Source organism: Haliaeetus leucocephalus, unplaced genomic scaffold (assembly GCF_000737465.1).
Source record: "Haliaeetus leucocephalus isolate CR32 unplaced genomic scaffold, Haliaeetus_leucocephalus-4.0 Scaffold110, whole genome shotgun sequence".
Lineage (NCBI taxonomy): Eukaryota > Metazoa > Chordata > Aves > Accipitriformes > Accipitridae > Haliaeetus > Haliaeetus leucocephalus.
In genome coordinates this window covers 2616548-2624200 of record NW_010972546.1, presented here as the reverse complement: position 1 = coordinate 2624200, position 7653 = coordinate 2616548, and positions in this window count along the sequence as shown.

Genomic DNA, 7653 nt, shown 5'->3' with positions numbered 1-7653 from the left:
ATTTTAGTTTTGCTCCATAGAGGGAGCAGCACTGGCTGGTGCTTTCTGAACTGGGACTTTTAATGTTTAATGTGATAATCTTGTTCTGAGTCCTGCACATGTGGCAGATCGTCTTCTCTGGGAGCTTGCTTGTGGCAGCTTCAGCGAGAGGGGTACGAGGCGCTGCCGGGGCTCAGCTGCTTTCCTGTGGCGTAATGTGTTTCTCCGTATTTTATTTTCCAAGAGAAAATAGTTGCAGCAAGCTCAGTGAGGAGACTGGTGAGGGTCAGGATCAGGGCAGGGGTTACCTCAAGCAGCACAGGAGGGACGGTGCATTTGGGGAACTCCAACGCCAGCAGAGTCGTGCCACGTGCGGCGTCACCTCATTGTTTATGGGTCTGTGCGAGGTGCCACAAGGGTCGGGGCTCCGCTGGGGTGATGGGAGCCAGCCCTGTGCCCAGAGGATACATGCCATCTCACAAGTGGTGTCTGGATTTGATTTCAGGGGGATTTGGGGAAAAAAAAAAAAATCCTGTTTGTAGCGACTAGGAAGAGCCAGCGAGGAGCACCTCGGCCAAGACTTGCCCCGTGGCTGCATCGGGTTGCACTCCTCGGGTCTATTTTAAGAGGCGAGCGGCACGGAGGCGGGGGAGCAGCCAGAGCCATCACCTCCCCGATCCCTTTGGCTGGGCAGCGCTCCTCTGGCAGCCGCCCTGTTATGAATGGGGTGCCAGGGTAACATTCCTGCTTTCTCCCCAAAAGTTGGCAAAGCTACCTGGTTTATTCGTCTTCTGCGGTGACACTTCAGATCCCCACCTTGCCGGCTCCTCCCAGCCCTGGATGATGCCCGCAGGCAGCCAGCTCAGCCGGGGTGCCCTGCCCGCCTCCATCCTCTGGGAGCTTTGTGCCCTCCTTGAATTTTGGCATTGTGTGAGACCTTGGTGGGGCAGTGCTGGGGAGAGGGCTGGGTGGCTGCACCAAGGGCAGGCACATCCTCAGCTCGCCGCACCTTTGTAGTAGGTGGCTCTGCCCTAATCTTTGTGCTGATCACAAGATACATGAAGGATTTTGTGATCTTGCAAGCCCCGTGCCAGGCGTTCCTCAGCTGGCAGCATGCGGAGCGGCCGGGGGGAACAGCAGCCAGTTGGGATGATGAATCGCTGGCGCCTCAATCTTTCCTCTCCCGCTGCTCCTTTATGCTGTGCTAACATTTACAGCTGAACCCCTGGGGACAAAATGTCAGACTCCCTGCCTGTGTTTGCTTTGTTTTTTTCTCCACTGGTGTGAGAGTGGGTGGGTCACTGCAGGGAGCCCACCCTCACCCACCCCAGGGGAGGAATGGGACCTGGCTGTCACCCGTGCCCAGGACAGCGTGCTTGCCAGACCCTTCATCATCTCATCTATCATTCTAAAAAGACACAGTCTGTGCGCCCTGCCTGCCCTGCCATCACCATGTTTTCTCTCTCATTACCCCACACTCTGCCCGTTTGGTCCCTGCTGAAGCTGATTAATCAACTCGTTGCCAATGTGGTGCTAGAAGCTGAGGGACTGTGGGACCCTGGGATGGGAGCTGAGGGGCACTTCCCAGGTTTTGGTTCCTGGGGCAGATGGGCATGTTCTCTGCACCACTGCAGAAAAGCAGCGTTGTTCCCTCCACGGCGTCTCCTTCAGTTTGGGTTTTAGCTGTCCTCGCTCTTCGGGAGCCAGGCCAAGATCTGCTGATTCAGGGGACACGCAGCCCTGCGGTGTTAATGATCTCTGATGTGCAAGCGACAGGACAAGCACAGCATCACCAGTGTGCCCGTGCAATGCCCTCTGCATGCCTGGGGTGCTGCAGGATGTCCCCCTGCCCTTCAGCATGTGGGAGCGGGGCTGATGGGGACCCCGGGGGGCATCCAAGGGTTAGAGCCAGCCTGAGCATTTGGGGGGCTTAGACCCGAGGTCTGAGGATGGTCTGAGCCCCCTGCGTGCCCTGGTCCCTGTGCCAGGAGCCAGCCTGCAGCCCTGAGCTCTTTGGGAAGGCTGGCTCATACTAATCCTTGTCTGACAACGGATGGTTTATGGACTGATCCTAAAATGTGCCTCGCTCTGGCATTAGTGGAGCATATGTTGGGGCGGGGGGGGGGGGGCAGAAGGGGGCTGTTTTGATGCCGTGTTATGAAATGCTGAAAGTGATGTAGGCATGGCCAGGGGCCTCTGAAATCTGCAGTCTGCCTGTGTTTGCTCGGCTCTTTAGTCCGGGACATCAGAGCATCTCTTGATGCTGTAGCAGGTCTCCTGGGCCACCTCCATCCCATGGGGCAGAGCGCCCGTGTGCTCGCTGCAGCCAAGGCCGGTTGCTTTTGCATCCCTCCACCGGTGGCGGATGCCTCTTTATGAAGCCACACAGGGAATTTTCTGGGTCTGACCTTAGAGGCAGCCTGGGGAGTGCCCCCGTCTCCCTGTTCACCAACAGAGCTGATGTCAGGTGCATTCGCCTGCTCTTGGCACAAAGTAGCTCCTCCAGTGCAGCCTCCTGCCAGCTGGCGCCCGCTCCCCCGCGTGACGCTCGGGGCTTTTTGGAAACTTGCTGAGCTGCAGGCACCCAGCTCGTGCTCGCCCCGGCTCTCGTCTGGAGGCTGCTGATGAGGGCTGACTTGGTGGCGATCAAACCGCATTTGAAGTGCTCCTTGAAATATGAGACAAGGGTCGGAAAGTCTCCGGGCGTAGGGGTGTCTGCTGTGCCCTGACGGCTGCGGCACACGGGCAGCAGCCGGCTCGGTGGCTGCGAAGGGCAGGGCTCGGTGCTCCCTTTGCCGGCGATCAGGTAAGGGCCTGCCAGCGCTGGGCTGGGGGCACCAGGCGCTGCCTCTTCAGCATCGCTTTGCCTGGAACCCAAATGGGTGGGTGGACTGGAAATTGCCCGCGCCAGCAGTGAGGCTGTGCAATTGCCTGTACAAAGGCAGGACGGAGCGGCTGCCTTGGTCAGCCAGGCTCCCCTGTGCCCCGGGGTGGGGGTCTGGGGCTCCCTGCGTGCTCTAGAGGGTGGACGCAGCCAGGGCTCCGGTGCAAATACCTGCTTGGCCTCTGTGTGCGGCAGTGATGGGATCACGGAGCTGCTCCAAGACTCGAACTGCCCCTCTCCTGAGATTTACACCTCCAAGCATGGGAACTATTGGCTAATTTGTGCATTCAAGACAATTTTAATGGGGACGCACTGTCAGCTCTAACAGCAAATTCCAGTAGAAAAGAGCAAACTGAGCCAGCAATGAGAGGCAGTGATTTGAGTCGTGCTCGGGTAAGGGTTTGTGGTATTCTCTGGTTTTCCTGTGGATCCTTGCAAATGCAAACAGGGCCACTGCAAATAAGGTCATTGCTTGGGATGTTTAAGCAAGTTTTGTGACAGCTGTTGGTGGTGACTTTCATACTAATTCTTATACTTCTGTTGCTTTTATTTACTATTATGAGCACTTAACCAGAGATAAGGAAAGCGGATTCACTGTTATGGAATCATGTGAAGTCAAATCGGTTTGGTTTTTTTTTAGATTTCTTGCTCTTAACAAGTTCATCCAAACTTTAGGTTCAGGTGGTAGTTTCCCTGATTTCACATTACTGAATGGGACAGACCTCCAGATTAGCAATTCTGATGCCACTTCAGCTCTGTGGCAAAGGCAGTTTTACTGGTGGAGGTTCTGGCCCCATGTGTTGGGTCTGTTGTGTTCAGGCCCAATAAAAGACCTGTGGGACACAAATCTGTGCTGATGGCAGGAGGGAGCCCAGGGGTCCCTGCCAGGGTAGGACTGGGAGAACATCCCTGGGCAGATGCTCGGGCTGCATCAGCATGGAAACCTCTGGCCGGGCTGCGCTTAACTGCGTTCCCTGCACCCTGGGACGGCCTTGCCGTGTCTGTCCTCAGGTTATCCAGAGTTTCAGAATTGAGGTGAAGGACCCAATGTGCATCGAACCCATGCTCTCATCACGATTTTGTAGTTTGGCCAGAACCCCACTGTCCCGGTGACTTAGCTCATGCCCAGGTAGCTGCTTTTCTGGGTGCAAGCCTATTCCCCCTGCTAAAAAGCAGCTGTTTTGAGATCTGGGGGGGCCCAGCATGGAGGGTGGGTGGCTGCAAGACCTCTGCCATGTGCCCTGAGCTCCAGCTCCTCCTTTGCAGGCTGAGGGTGCGTAAATGTGTCAGCACGCTGCAGATGTCTGCTGGCATCGCCTCCGCTAATCCTCCTCGCTCCTCCCTGCCGGCATCGGGGGTTGCTGCCGTCTGCAAGTTCCTGGCAGAGCCGCCCAGCAGAAGGTGGCCAACTGTGGCACAGGGCACTGTTTGGTCCACCGGCACAGCCCAGGGGCTCACTGAGACTTGACCCTCCCCGGCCGCAGAGGTGAGGGATGCTGCGTCCCTGTGCTCGCGGGGTGCGTGGGCAGCTGCAGGTGCATGTCGGCACAGAGCCGCTCTCCAGTGCCCACAGCCTGCGTGGGAAGTTATAGTTGCTAAAGAGTTTGGTTTGCATTTAGGAGCTGAAGTAAAGGATGTCCCAGCATGGGGCTGCTTCAGAAACTCAGCTGCTGACTGCGCAGAGCAGCTACGGGGATGTCTCCTGCGGCGGGGACCACAGGGCAAGCCCGGTTCCTGCAGAGGAAGCCTGGAGGTGCCGGGGTCTTGGGAAATGGGATCTCACTGCTGTGTGTGTGCCAAGGCCAGGCCCCAGGTGCTCAGGGGACCAGTCAGGGTTTTCCAGGGGCTGAAATTAATTTGGGCTGTGGCATCAGCTGAATGGTTACCCTGGAGCCCAGGGATACAGCGTCCCTGGGGCCAGTGCCAGCACTGGGACAGACTCCTGCTGCCCGGGCCCCTGGTGCAAATGCATCTGGCCTGGCTCCTGGGAGGAGAAATCGCTGTTGGTGGGGAAGGGTGGTCCGTGGGGGGCTGAACTGGGGTGGTCAGGGGGAACAGTGGCTGCAAAGGTCCTGGAGCAGATGAAGAGGCATGTCCTCACCTGGCAGAGCCTCACTCCGTCGCTTCCCTTCCACCTGCATGGATGCTCTCTGGAAAGGAGGCGAGCTCTGCCGTCGTGCACCCTCTATAAACCAGAGTGTTTCTTATTTCAGATATTTAATGCCTGGATTTAAAATTCTTTCTAACATTTGTCAGCGCTTTACAGCCTTTCGCAACATGTTTATGGTGCTATTAAAAAAGAGAGGGAGAGACCTGAGGTTATGGGCTACTGTACAGGAGTATATAAAACTGACCTTAAAATTACGAACTCGCTGTGCAAACCCACCTGCCTGGCAGCCTGCTGTGCCGCTTGGCTGGGGAGACCAATCTGGCTGCTGGGAGTGACAGGGGATGAGGGGATGACAATCCCAGAATCAATTTGTTATTCCAAGTGATTGCAAACAATAAAAGCACCGAGGGCTAGAGGGGGAAATCTCCCTTGAACTCAGAGATTGCAGTGCTGCAGTCCTGGGCTGAGGCTGTGTGTGTCACAGGGTGTCCAGGGCTTGGGGACTGGGATGAGGACCAGCATCTAGTGGGGGACTGGGGGCTTGCCATGCTGGGTGGGCAGCGTATCCTGGAAATGCCACGCGGTGGGAGGATGGACACTTTGACGCAGCACTCGCTGCTGCAGTGACACCCAAGCTGCTCTGACCTTCTTTTATTTCAGACAGATTTGGACATCTGTCAGGGAGCTTTTCGCACCCTGCAGGAGCCTTTGGCCCCGCTTTGCCGGCGGCGGGGTCGGCACAGCCCTCGGCAGTTCCGAGCAAAGGGCAGCAAAAAGTGCGGGGGGGGGGGGGGGGGACATCATGGGCCTGGGGAGGGGTCGTTGGTGCTGATCAGCCAAGTGAAATCTGGGCAGAGGTGGGTGAGTGAAACCCCCCCCCCCCCATCCCAGGGGGGCACTGGACCCCTTGGGAAGACCACCCAAAAGATGAGGTTGTTCATGGTCCTCCATGGAGAAGACAAAAGCTTGGTGGCTTTGGCCCTGGGGTGGGATCGGGCAGTGGAGCCAGGATGCGTTGACCCTGTGCTTGGTGCTGGGTTTGGCTCAGAGCCCCTGAGTCACCTTGGGCATGTGTGGGGTGTCATTTCACCTTCACTGTGCCTTGGTTTCCCTCCTGTGAAAGGGGGTAACAGCCCCCCAAAAGATCCTCAATGCTTTGCTGCAAAGGCAAAATCTGCCCCAAAGTAGCTGTCAGTCAGGGAGCTGCTGGTCCTTACATGTGCAGTGACCTGTCCCAGCCAAGAATCGCCAAATTTATGGTCCTGACACCTGAGAAGCAGAACAGGGGCAGCAGAAATTAAGTGAATGAGACAAGCGTGCACGCAATTAGGACAGACCTTTTAAACACTGCAATGAGAGCTGGGACAGGGAGCCTCTGCCTAATCAAAGCAACAGCAGTTCCTTTTTTTAAGATGAGGGAGACTTTTGGGATACTTTGTCCACATAATGTTCCAATTTTAGCTCTGAGTCCTGGGATGTAATTGCATTAAAAATACCCAGGGAGAGGGAGGATGCCAAGGGCACCCGGGGACCTGCCTCTGCTGGCGTGTCCCCACCAGCGCTCTGTGTGTCCTGCTGCATCCCCAAGGCCCCGTTTCACATTCCCGATGCTGATCGTCTCCCAGATCTGCTTTCCAGCTGCTCTGCTAATGGTTATTCTGGTAAAGGCCCTCTCCCTGTGGTGCTGCGGGGCTCCCTGCCCATCTGAGTGCAGTCAGGCATTGATTGCTGTGAGTTTTGGGGAATGACCACAAATGACGTGGTTCAGTTGGACGGGGCAGCTCTGCTGCTGAGATCTTTGCTCTCGGTGTGGGGCGGCTCTGTCCTGCTGCTGTGCCAGTCCCAAGCGTGCCAAGTCCAGGAGATTTCATCTGAAAAACATTAGCTGGTTTTTGTAAATACAATTTAGGGAGTTTTTGAGCCTTTAAGTGCTGGGCCATGCTTGTTTCACTTGTCTCAAGCACAAGGGATATGCATTTTCTTTCATTTTCATTGAAATGTGAAGCTGGAGCCTCAGGAAAAACCCTGAGGTCTCTAGAGAGAGTCCAGGGTTAATGGGTACCAGAGGGCTGCACGCGAACTTCAGGCTCCTAAATCCTTCTGCCCAAAGTAGAGTTACTTATATTTAATGTAAATCTCCTTTTAGTTATGCTCCTTATTATTTTAACCGGTGAAGCAGGAGTTTAAGGATCTTATTGTTAACATTTTTGGCTAATCATGGAGCAATTTAGGCTGGAAGGGACTGTTGGTGGTCGGTCCCACCTTCTGCCTGATGCACAGCTGGCTGCAAGGCTGGAGCACGTTGTGCAGGTCCTGGCCCACCCCCACACGCAGACCCCCTCCCTGAGCAAAAATGACATTAACTCCTTCAGGAGATGGTGACAAACGCTGCGGTGGGCGCGGGGTGGTGATGTCCCCTGGGGTGACACCGGGCTGGCTCTGCTGCCGCAGCCTGGGTCGCCCTCCATCCCCGCAGGTCCTGGCTTTCGCCTCCGGCTCCATTCACAGCCCGTGGAAAAACCTGCCGTTGCTTTTTGCTGACGAGAACTCCTAAGGGAGATGCTCATTGTCACCTCGGGGAGCTGGAAAGAGCCAGACGGGTCCGGCGCCCTGAAAACGCCAAAACCCGCTGAGGACCGGGGCGTTCGCCGCACGGGTGGGTGGGTGGGAGCGCACCCAT